Source organism: Papaver somniferum, unplaced genomic scaffold, assembly GCF_003573695.1.
Source record: "Papaver somniferum cultivar HN1 unplaced genomic scaffold, ASM357369v1 unplaced-scaffold_125, whole genome shotgun sequence".
Classification (NCBI taxonomy): Eukaryota; Viridiplantae; Streptophyta; class Magnoliopsida; order Ranunculales; family Papaveraceae; genus Papaver; species Papaver somniferum.
In genome coordinates this window covers 9,010,899-9,024,142 of record NW_020621603.1, presented here as the reverse complement: position 1 = coordinate 9,024,142, position 13,244 = coordinate 9,010,899, and positions in this window count along the sequence as shown.

The following is a 13,244-nucleotide window of genomic DNA, read 5'->3' as shown; positions in this document are numbered from 1 at the left end:
CCGCTGGTGGTCATTAAGGTGGTAGCCTGCTCCTGCTGAGGATCGTCTAGGCTGGTTAAATCATGCGTCCAACTTGCGTGGTCGTGATTATTTCTGAGACTGACATGGATAGTCCAGATGCTCGATCGGGATAGTATAACACACCGAGAGATGTATGCTCAATCGGGCTAGTATAACACACCGAGAGTTGTAGCATGTACGGATATTTTGTGCATGCCTCATTATTGACACTTGGAGATTCGTGTTACTCTGCTGAGAGCAACACTCAGTCGTCATGTCGCACCAATAATGAGAGTTTAGCGGGAACAACACAGGAAATACAAGGCTAATCATGCATTAATTAATAATGTTATAAATTCACAGAGTATATGGGATTGTTGCTACATGCTCCATCCTGGATGAATTTGTATTTATAATTCATAGAATACTGGGATTGTTGTCACATGCTCCATTCTAGGTGAATTAGTAAAGTGGAGAAGTATTCATCACTTATCAGTAGCTTTATCCTTTGAAGGATGTCAGCGTATAAATTTGGTTTTACAATTTTAGCCATGAACTAAAATCCACCATCAACATTAAGTCCCCTGCCTAGCGCATAATGGTTACACTGTTGTGGGGTAGGCATGAGATGGTGACAAATTTGTATACTGAAATGACCAAGCTAATATAAATACATATTTACCGCATAGACATCGCCAGGTGTTGTCCTGGAGCTGGTCAAACCTGATTAGGGTTATGGAGGAAGCAGGACTTGGTCTGGTGAGCCGCTCTGGTTCCCTTGGGTTTCCTCCGTATATGTCTGGAAAGAGCTTGGACTGTTTCTTGGACTGGGTGCGCTCCCTTCCATTATAAGGCGCTCCCTTCCATTATACGGCGGCTTCTCTCAAATATATTCGATAAGCATTGTTAATTACTATCCCGAATTAACAGCTTTATAGGTGGCAAGTGAAGACTCCTTTTATCCCTGAGATTATGTTAGCTCGTGAAATATAAAGAAAATTCTAAGGACACCTCCTATAGAAGACTCCTTTTCTTTTATATTCCAGGTACCGCTCCGCGCTTATCCGATCTTCTGATTGACTGATGATGATGATTTTTTTTTTGTAACCATAACTTCTTCTCCTTTACAGTTTATCATGGAAGCGGTTGGTGATGATCACTCTGTAACTTCTCCAGAAAAAGTTTTGAAGTCGACAAGCCTGAGGAAGCTGGTGCACATAAGGAGGTAATGGCTAAGATCGATCTCCCACTCCGCGAAGTCGGTCGTGTTATACAAGGGATGTCCATTCTGCACCTGCGTATTGCCAGGGGACGTATCTGTGCCCTTTCAGCTGCGATCAACATGGAGGAGCAATGGAGGCGCGATGAAGCGTTGCGAGTACCAGCGAGCACAAGAGCTGAGAGGTTTGCAACACGGTTAAAGAGGTGGAGGGTTGAACACAAAAGGCCTCCTGGTGAAGATAAGTGTGATTATCCAATCCACGATGGCGTGATAATCCTCGATTCTTACACAGGCGAACCTGAGCGTCTGAAAGTGATCAACAAAATTCCCAGCGGTGCCGTGGCTTTTGAGGAAGATGTGGAAGCTGTTTCTGCTGATGATGTTGAGGCATTGTTGTAGAAATATCCGAAGTGGAAGCTGAGGCAGATCCAGAGGAAGAAGCAGTAGCGGCTCACAATGGTGATGGTGTTGAGGCAGTCTCCAATGATGGTGGAGGCACAACCAATCTTCTTGACGACTAAATCTTCATGTTCTTTCTCTTTTCTTCTTTTCTGAGCTTTTTTCTCGTAATTTGTGAACATTTTCCTTCCACTCAGTGGCGGATGAGTTTAAGGTCCTTTTTGCTTGCTTGATTGAATAAGGGTTTCACACTATTTTTTGATGTAAATCTTTCATATATCGGATGTGATCATATGTTTTTCTTGCAATGAAAAAGAGAATGCCATTATGAAACACTACAGACCTGTCTATGATCCTGACTCGAGATCTCCCTGGTCTAGTTGGGGTAAATGGCCCGAAACATCTTCCTTCTTCCGCACATATTCTTTTTCCCAATATCTTCCAGGAAATACAAAAATGTTTGTTTAGGGTTTCCTTCCAGGCCTGCTCTAGTGGGTAATGATGATTTAGGCTGACTCAGGACTTTGTTTCTTTCTTTAGGGGTAAAGAAACTCCTAGATGGAAAAATTTCGATTAATTTGAAAGTTGAAAATTGAAACCCTAATTATGAATGCAAGTATTGCAATCATTTTCTGGAAGAATTACAAATGCGACATGAAAAGGAAATTGTGGAAGAAACGCTAAGGGGAACGCTGGAACAAATAACACAGGCGTTTCAAGTATGGAGGACGCTGAAACGTGGTAGCACAGCGTCTTAAGTATGGTAGGGTTTGAGCCATCGCGAGTGAACTGTTACGCCTTCCAGTTTGTCAGCGTTGATGAGCTTGCAGTAGCCTCCTAGGATAACATCTGCTACTAGGTATGGTTTACCCTCCCTTTCGGTGGGTGAGTCAGGTGGAGTGGTCACTTTTACCGTCATGCTCCCGACTTTGAATGCAGTCGTCTTCGTCACCAGATATCCAATTCCAAATGGGTTTGGGTGTTGTACAGATACATGGTCCTTGGCCTTCTCGTTTTTGATCGAGATAGCTTCTAAGCTCCTGATAAAACGCTTGAAGGGACCGGCCTCCCATTCACATCTCCTAGCATGGGTTGGGTTGTTGGTTGGAGAGAGTCCCCAGTACTTATCATAGTGAGGAGTTATTGGTTGCAAAAAGGGTTGCATGATGAGACTTACTTGAGCTCGGAACCTTTTAATGTACGCTGATGGGCTCTCTCTAGGAAGTTGTGTCATATTGGAAAGATGACGATGCGGTAACAAACAGTCTTCAGGTCTAGACGGTTTGTTGGAGATCCTTTCGGGTATCGTAGCCGGTAGAGGACAAACTCCCAGTGTTTCCTTGTTGTCGTGTGTCCAAGAGCGTCCTAGGACCATGTCGTAATTGGGATGTTCTTTGACTATGTAGAACTTTGCTTGCGTCAGGACATCACCCAATTTAACTTCAAGATCGATGTATCCATAGGCATCTCCAAGATCTCCTTCTGGATTCTTAATCACGGTTGGGATGCGAGTAGCTTCCTGTTTCGAAACCCTTGCCGCCTTCAAGGTTTTGACAGTGATGATGTTGAATTCAAAGGCTGTATCAATCAATGTGTTGTCTAACTCGACATCCTTCAAACAAGTGACGGTTAAGAGTCCCCAGTTTCCCTTGCTCGCATCTTTCAGGAAAGATTGAGGTTTCGAGACTGCTTCCTTTTCTGTATACATACGCATGCCTGATACAATGCGGTTGAGGGATGCATATATGTCTTGACGATGCGCCTTGGAGAAATATAAAATTTTGCACAAATGCTCCATCATAGATTGTAAAGTCTTGCGAATAGAGTCTCCGGAGATCAAGAAGTTCTTGATAGGAAGAGGATCTCTATGAACACCTTCATTCCCCAACTGGAGATCTCCTGCCTCTATCTTTTCTCTGAAGATTTGTTTCAGCCTGTTGCAGTCCTTGGTCGGATGATGGACAAACCTATGGTAGCGGAAGTACTTGGGGTCTGCCATGTCTTTCTCAGTCGGCGGGCGTCTGATAGGAGGCAGCTTGATAGCATCGTGTTGAATCCATGCTTCCAGAAGTTCCATTACTTCATTCATGGGGAATGAGAAGCCTGTATCTTCAGCGTCTTGTGCAGGAGTCTTGCTCGTTCCCTTTCGATATGAAGTCGTGTGTGCCGGAGTTGCACGCTTGGGTTGTTGTTCCGTTGTTGAAGCTTTCCTTTTTCCTCCTTCGCCCACCACGCTTACAGAAGGACCAGTGTTGTATTGCTTGTTGATGAGATGCCTGCTTCCTCGACTCTCACGTGAATCTTCGTTTCGAACAACCCTGGTTCTTTCCAGCAACGCTGGGGCGGTTGTGGCTGAACGCTTGGCAGCTTCATGGAATTCGGAAAATGTATGGAAGCCCAGATTCTCTAATAAAGCGCGGTATATGGGTACCATCCCATTAATGAACAGCTCCACCAACTGACGTTCAGTGACGTTCGGATCATGACAATCTAGTGCTTGAGTTCTGAACCTCTTAACGAAGTCGTTCGGATGCTCGTTGTTCCGCTGAGAGACTCTCCCTAGATCTGAAAAGGTGATCCTCTCGGATACAAAGAAATACTTTCTGTAGAAAGCACTGACCATCTCGCCCCAATTGGATATGTTGTTAGGTGCGATGTTATTGTACCAGATGTACGCCCTTCCCGTAAGTGACTTCGAGAACTCTTTAAGGCGGAGAACATGATTGTATTCATGCTCCCCAAGGATTCCAAAACTCGAGAGATGTGTTCACGAGCGTTGCCAGTACCATCGTAGAGGGAGAACTGAGGATAGATGTATCCTCTTGGAAGAGGAATTCGCTGCACATCTTGAGGGTACGGTGGCTGATGCTGGTGCACGTCCATCAGATTTCTTTTGCCTCGGTTTTGGAGGAGTCGTTCCAGGTATTCACGCGTGATGAAGTTGGATGGCTGGTCCCTTTCCCTTGGGCGTTCAGGAGCAACACGAGTTTCTTCATTCATGTGGGCCCGAGTGGAAACGCCTGTTCCGGGTGTATCGAAGGCATCCATTGTTGGCTTCAGGGGTTGTCGTGGATCATGTGGCAATCGTTCAGTTAAAGTTTTGAGGAAAGCTAGTTGATAGACACATTTATGTGTCTAATATGTCTCAATTGTATGTATTGTTAGTGCTCTATTTTGTATTTATTGTGTTATTTTATGTCTTTGTAGGAAATTTTAGAGAAATAAGCCCTTGCGGCGAAATGGGCTCAAAAAGTGGTGTTTTACACCCCAAGATAAAGTGTTAAAGGCACCCCATAAATGCGCCAAAAGCAACCGGAGGAGTTGTTAAAAACACCAGAAAAATTACTGTTTCAGCCCCAAAATTACTATTTCCGCCCCAAGTGCTAAAGGGACCCCAGGAATGGATAAAGGGGAGGTCCCTTTCTTCAAAAATTTGAAATCAGAAAAAGGCGGGAAAAATGACGCATGCAACTGGCAGAACTTTGGGAAGAATTTTTTGACGTGTTTTAGTGAGATTCAATCGCTGAAACTTTGTTGAAAGATGTGGTATATCATAACAGAGCTGGTATGGGTGTTTGTTGCGATCAAATTTGGCTAGAAAATTCAACAGATGAAATCAGAGCAGACCCGTACGGGAGGAAGCTATTCACGGGATTTCTTGAGTTTTGTGGAATTTGAGCGTGTTCAGAACATGTGTTATGACTCTATCAATAGGCAGAGGCGTGACAGAGCTAAATGAGGAGATTTCTGCAGCTGTAATACGCGTGCAGGAGACGAGAAGGGAAAGAAAATATTCCCAAAATATTTTCATTTACTTCCCGAGTAATGAAGATTATATGGAGTGAATGAGGGAGATTTCTTGCGCCTGTTGGGTATATATAGAGTTATAGGGTCGAAGGAAAGGGGGTGTCGAGAGTTTGGGGTCGATTGGGAGACCACAAGGAGGTTGCAGAGGCGAAGAGAAGAACTGCAGGAAAGTTTCCTGCTGTTGTTGAAGAAGAAGAAGAAGACGAAGAACAGACGTCCCAGGACCGTCGTTCTTCAACAGTGTCAACAGCAGCATCTAAGTATCGTTGTTTTACAACAGTACATTTCTATCGTTGATTTCTGGACGCCTTTTGTGGGTCGTAGATTCACTGTTTTATACTTTTTCACTCTTTTAATCAAATTTTGAGCATCAATTATGTATTTTGAGAACATGATTAATATGACGAGTTAAACCCCAAGCACTGGGACGACGGAGGAGGCCGTGTTTCATCCATGTGGTAATTTAAATTAATTCTTTATTTACTTTTTGCACCAATATTAATCGAATTAAGATTTTTTATTAATTATTTGTGATTTTATTTGATGGAGCATGCTTAGTCTTAGGGATTCTTGATGCGCCATGCTCATAAAATACAAGTAATATTTTATAGAATCTACTTTGGCAAAGAATAGAGTTAATATTTGTTTTGTTTTGAACTATAATCGCCTAGAATTAAATTTTGAACCACTTGAAAATGAAAAATGGCCGAATCTTTAGTCCCAGTTTCTCGCACCAGTGTTAATATTTTTATTGTATATATTTTTTTTTATTAAGTTTAAAAAATTATCCTTCAGAAGTCCGAGAGTTTGAACCTCATTACTACAACCCACGAAAAATCATTAATCATTTTGGCGCCGCCGACGCGGATTTGTGCTTAGGTAGAATTTTTAGGTTTTTATTATTTTTTATTATTCCATCTGTTCTTTTTACGTCTCTTTGGTTGTGTCTTTGTATTACAGGTTTGAAGTTGGATATTAAAGACCTTGGAATCAAAGCTTAAAGCTAAAAGAGAAGGAAAAAAGACAAAGCAAAAAAATAAAGAAAAAAGAGAGAAAAAAAAAGAGAGAGATTTTTTTTTTTTTAATTTTTTTTAAGAGACTTTCCTTTTTATTTTTTTTGTAATTATTATTATTATTTTTTGTATTTCTTTTCATTGGACTGGACTTTGGACAATTTATTTTAAGTTTAAACCCTACGGAAGGGTTATATAAAAAAATAATAAAAAATAAATATAAACTGTTTGCAGGGAAGGACGACGATTACAATATCGTCTCGGCCCCTCGGGTTCGTACATGACATAGGAGTCGTGGCCCGAGTCGACTTCAACGGTTCATCCCCCGTCTGGTACGGGAGGTAAGTCCATCGAAACACTCGCGAATCTCCTGTAAGCGAGTTACTGTATTCCTTAAGGTGATTCATTGATTGAGGACGAATTTGGACTGTTTTTAAATTCCTAGTAAAGGGCAAGGCCTGGCAAATACAAGATAAGGGTTTGGATTTCATCACTGTTCCCTTCTTGCCCGCCTTAGGAAAACGAAACCAAACGCGAACCTAAGCCTAAAATTTTGACTAGAAAGAGACCGATAGGGTAACAAGCTTAATAGGAAACTCGTTCGAAAAATATTGGTTGCTCTTTAAGCACACTTCAAAGTTCATGATGGTTTTTGTGAGTTGAATGCGTGACTGCGCCGCCTTCTAATGTGGTGAGGCCTTGGGTATCAAAGATCTACTAAGCTTCCCTCGCCTCTATTCAACTTACTTTGACTCGGATTGATTCCAGAGGGGTTTGCTCAAATTGCAACGAATTCCCTTTCGAAAGATGGAAGATGGTCTAGAAACAATCTAAGTGGAGCCATCATGCTTTTCGTTTGCTATAAATCTTTAGGTTTGTTTTGGTGGAGTTGAGTCGGCCTTGTTTGTGGTTGTGTAGAATTCCCTTGCAATTAAGAATGTCGAACTGGTATGATAGAAGCCAATACAATGAGTATCGACCTGAATTTGAATATGGACATCATCAGTTTTATGACCATGGTGGGAATAGTAGTTGGGAACGCCAACCTTTTCAAGGTTATGGTTCATACCATAGTGAGCCCAATTACTATCCACACACGAATTGGTCTTACGAGCAAGAAAATCAGGAATATTATAGTACTAGTCATGCGTTTTTGGAAAATTACTTAAAAACTAGTCCTGATTATGACATTTCTAAACCTGTTCAATCTCTAGAAGAAACCTACCAACAAGTTCGAAGGGAGTATGAACGTGCAGTTAGTTCAAGAGAATAGAGTACACAACGGTCTAAGATATTCAATGAGACTTGTAAACGTATAAGTGTTACGCTCAGTGAAATTCAAGCACGTTTAGAGGCAGAAAATGAAAAGTTAGCTAATGCTGCTCGAATAATCTAAATTTCCAAAATAGTGTTTCCAATTCTACCCTTGATATCAATAGTGAATATTTTCCCAATCTAGAGGACGAGGTTAGAATAAAAGACACTACTTTAGATGAGGTTCATGATGATTATGATGAAGATAATATTGATGAAGAATCATACATTTGTAGGCATAGTGATCCGGAACTAGTTACTCCATTTGAGCTTCATAATGATAATATTATTTCTGGTTCAGATCCCAATAATTTTAATGATTATTCACCTATTCAAAAGGATGTGGATCTGACTAGAGATACCACCGTTTTAGACGATGTAGTTCATGATCCTTTAGCCTACAGAGTGTTGGACAATCCATTATTTGATGAACTTATTAATGGATCGGAGGAAGTAACTTTGATTAACACCTTAGTTAATGAGCTTTTATTAGAAACTTTCTCTTATAATCCTTTATATGATGATGGTTTAGAGGAACCGGTTTATCTTGAGAATTCTGTTTTCGAGTCGAACGATTTGGAAACAGTGGTCTTAGATGAACTCGTAGAGATTAGTGAGGATGAACCTGACTTAGAAGAATCAATTGCCCATTTTCAGGAATCTGATGACCTAGAAATTAGGGAGATTGTGACCAGTCTATCTAGAGACGCCGAAAACTCTAAGTTTGGGGGTGATTATCGTTCTCCGTGTGCTTTAACTCTTAAAAAGGTCCCTCACTTGGGACTTGACATCAATTCCTCGACCATTCTAAAAGATTATCTTCATACACGTTTTCCTAAATCTAATGGTGTCCATAAGGAAATTCAGTCGTTAGAAACCCATCCTCTGGTTGATGTGGTTTACCCAGGCTATGATTCCAAGATCGATTTTTTTTTCCCACCAAAAACTTTTCTACCAATTGTGGGACTATATGAGTTTAAAATGTGTCAATTTTTAAGTTTTGAGACTAAACCTAATTATTTTAGGAGATTAGGGTCGACACATCTGTTTAAGGAAGACTATCATTCTCTGGATTGTGGCAGTCTCCTTTTGTCAGCTCTTTTTGGTTTTGAAGACCCACAGTTATTCTGATTACTGTTATACGGTTCGAGTTGACTAAACCTTTCCTAAGTCTAGCTGAAGACTTTAAACTTAGCACTTCTTGGGAGGTAACCCAATCTCATGCAACCCGGTAATATCCTTCCTTAACTCTTTTACTTCAAATGGTAACAGTTTCTCATTGTTCATGTTTTTAATTTTATCTTTAAAACATTGAGGACAATGTTAGATTTAAGTTTGGGGGTATTGGGAGAAACTTTTTAGTTGCATAATAAATAAACTCCAGAGCCTAAAAATTTATGCTTATTTAGGATGGCACTAACCAATCTAAGTGGATGGAAGCATTTTGGTTTTAGGAGTTGAGGGACTAATCTGACTAGATGGAAACATCTAAAGAGTCTATTCATAAAAGCACATAGCTCAGTTGTTAGGAATAACATGATAGTTTCACCATATCTCGTTGAGTCCTTTTCACTTCTTTTTTTTTGATGTTGTTTTCTTTTTAAATATGTTTCTAAGTGATTTTGTGGGGCTCACGATTCAAGTTGTTACCAATTCTAGGGTGAATTAGAGTTATTGAGATACCATAAAAAAAAAAAAAGAGAAATTGAGACCAGACCATTTGACCAAAAGGAATAAATTCAATAAAGTCGACCACTGGTACCCTTGTATATGCCAGTTGTGTTGACCTAGAGTTAGGTTATCGACCACTGGTACCCTTGTATATGCCAGTGTGTTCATATTAGTCAGACTAGTATCCCAATCCATTAGGATAGGTTCATTTTGGCGGAGGCCTTCAGACAGATATGGGAAACGCCGTTCACTTAGTAAACATCAAAACCATCTATGTTTTTCTATATCCATCTTCTTGATCTATCCATGTGATTAGTTTTGACTCCGGATATTGATGTCCATAGTGCGACTATCTGAGTAGAGCTCTGTCACTTATATATGAATTTTAGTATGCTTGAGTGCAAACTCGTGTACAACAATTGGAATTTCTCATCAGGGTACTTCCTCTTATAGTCAATAAGTATGCCAACCAAGGAGATTCTTTAGTGCCTTCCAAGGTTCTGCGTAGATAGCTAGGGGCTAGAGTATTGGTTTATTGGGTACACCTCTGGTAAACCCTCCCGAGATTAACTCGGTCACTAGGGACACCTAGTGAGTTAGGATTTTATTTTCCATATTAGTTTTGCTCGAGGACTAGCAAATAATAAGTTTGGGGGTGTTTATAGACACATTTATGTGTCTAATATGTCTCAATTGTATGCATTGTTAGTGCTCGATTTTGTATTTATTGTGTTATTTTATGTCTTTGTAGGAAATTTTAGAGAAATAAGCCCTTGCGGCGAAATGGGCTCAAAAAGTGGTGTTTTACACCCCAGGATAAAGTGTTAAAGGCACCCCAGAAATGCGCTAAAAGCACCCGGAGGAGTTGTTAAAAACACCAGAAAAATTACTGTTTCAGCCCCAAAATTACTATTTCCACCCCAATTGCTAAAGGGACCCCAGGAATGGATAAAGGGGAGGTCCCTTTCTTCAAAAATTTGAAATCAGAAAAAGGCGGGAAAAATGACGCATGCAACTGGCAGAACTTTGGGAAGAATTTTTTGACGTGTTTTAGGGAGATTCAATCGCTGAAACTTTGTTGAAAGATGTGGTATATCATAACAGAGCTGGTATGGGTGTTTGTTGCGATCAAATTTGGCTAGAAAATTCAACAGATGAAATCAGAGCAGACCCGTACGGGAGGAAGTTATTCACGGGATTTCTTGAGTTTTGTGGAATTTGAGCGTGTTCAGAACATGTGTTATGACTCTATTAATAGGCAGAGGCGTGACAGAGCTAAATGAGGAGATTTCTGCAGCTGTAATACGCGTGCAGGAGACGAGAAGGGAAAGAAAATATTACCAAAATATTTTCATTTACTTCCCGAGTAATGAAGATTATATGGAGTGAATGAGGGAGATTTCTTGCGCCTGTTGGGTATATATAGAGTTATAGGGTCGAAGGAAAGGGGGTGTCGAGAGTTTGGGGTCGATTGGGAGACCACAGGGAGGTTGCAGAGGCGAAGAGAAGAACTACATGAAAGTTTCCTGCTGCTGTTAAAGAAGAAGGAGAAGACGAAGAACAGACGTCCCAGGCCCGTCGTTCTTCAACATTGTCAACAACAACATCTAAGTATCGTTGTTTTACAGCAGTACACTTCTATCGTTGATTTCTGGACGCCTTTTGTGGGTCGTAGATTCACTGTTTTATACTTTTTCACTCTTTTAATCAAATTTTGAGCATCAATTATGTATTTTTGAGAACATGATTAATATGACGAATTAAACCCCAAGCACTGGGACGACGGAGGAGGCCGTGTTTCATCCATGTGGTAATTTAAATTAATTCTTTATTTAATTTTTTCACCAATTTTAATTGAATTAAGATTTTAATTAATTATTTGTGATTTTATTTGATGGAGCATGCTTAGTCTTAGGGATTCTTGATGCGCCATGCTCATAAAATACAAGTAATATTTTATAGAATCTACTTAGGCAAAGAATAGAGTTAATATTTGTTTTGTTTTGAACTATAATCGCCTAGAATTAAATTCTGAACCACTTGAAAATGAAAAATGGTCGAATCTTTAGTCCCAGTTTCTCGCACCAGTGTTAATATTTTTATTGTATATATTTATTTATTTTATTAAGTTTAAAAAATTATCCTTCACAAGTTCGAGAGTTTGAACCTCATTACTACAACCCACGAAAAATCATTAATCACGAGCACCTCTTTCTGAGTTGCTGCCATATCCGTTTGAGTCTTAGCAAGAACTTCCTTCCTCTCCGTAAAATCTGCGATGGTAATGGGAGATGGTCCTCCTCTTGCTCCTCCAGCTCCTCATCCTGATGAAGGGGTGGAAGTTGTTTCTCTGGTGACCGCCGGAGGCGTCGTACTTGAGGAGATGCCAGGATTCGCGGATGCTCTGGTGATAGGAGGCGTTACACTTACTGGAATATCTCCTGCTCCGCTGACGTTGGTGGTAGAAGAGACGACTCCATGGGATGTATTGATCACAGTAGCTCCACTGACATGTACATCGATACCGAGAGTGTTATCCATACTAGCTCCCTCAGAATTGATTGCTGATCCAGACCTAAGTTTTACCATCTTGAAATGGATTGATGATTGAATTGGACCTAAGATCTATCCTTTTCGAAATTGACAAAATTGAATCAGATTTTGAAGGAATTGACTTCACAACTGAGAGATTAATCTCCCACTGTGGTCGCCAATTGTTTATGGGTGAAAACTATTTCTGCCGGTTTTGGTAATTTGGGGTGTGTGGATGAGAAATGAATCTAAACTCTAAACAAATGCACTGCACGGGAGTGCTTTTGATTCGAAAAATCAATTTGTACAATTCTGGCCTAAACCAAGAAATGGCCGTTCCAGACTTGCTTCGGTCACAAAGTGAAGGAGATGGGGTTGATCTTAGGGAGGTAAGCGAAGAAGGTGTTGAGATTGTGAAGGTGTTGGCTATGTATGACTTGTATCAGAAAGATGAACTGGCTTGCAGAATGTAAGCTATCAGTTCTGGTGTTGGGATACGTTGTATCAACACTTGACTTCTGTCTTGTCTCTTGTCTTGGAAATAGGGAGGACAAACTATTTATACAAGTCATTGAGCCTAACCCTCGTCTCTCGTGGGAAGTGGAGTCGTGCGTTAATGCCACACGACCAGTCTTGCCCACTTTTCCCATCATCACTAACCGTCCATGTCTTCCTGACACGTTCTTGTGATGGCGCGTTGCACGCTGCACGTTGTAAACCGCCATATTAGGGTTTAGGAGGTGCGCAAGCACCTACTTTCATCTTGGTCGAATCCATGCATGGGAGATGTTTTTGGCAAGAACGACCGGGCATGCGTATAGACGGCTTGCCGGTGTACACGTCTGTACCTCACTGTCCCATGCAGATGTGATCTAAGCCACTCAATTTTTCCGGAAAAGTTGAGTGGTCGAGATCGTTTTGCAATTGGAAACCGCGCGACCATGCTTAGTTTTGGCGCACGAATCGAGGCGTCTAGCCATGGTCGGCCTTGGCCGATTGGTCACGCACGTAGACGAGCCCACGTTGATTGTATTGACATGCTTGGGACCCTTTGAATCTACATATACACCCTCCATCTATGCCTGCGAAGATGGATGGTCGTGACTGATTTGCGACACATGTGATATGCCGCAAACCCTAATTAGGGTTTCATGTGCACGCTACTTTGGCTGGACGAATTTGCAAGCTATGCTCCTTGTCTGGGGTGGCCGACTATGTGGGGCCCACATCGGGCAGGTGGTGAACATGTCAATACCTGTCTGATGGTTATGGGTCTGATCTAAGCC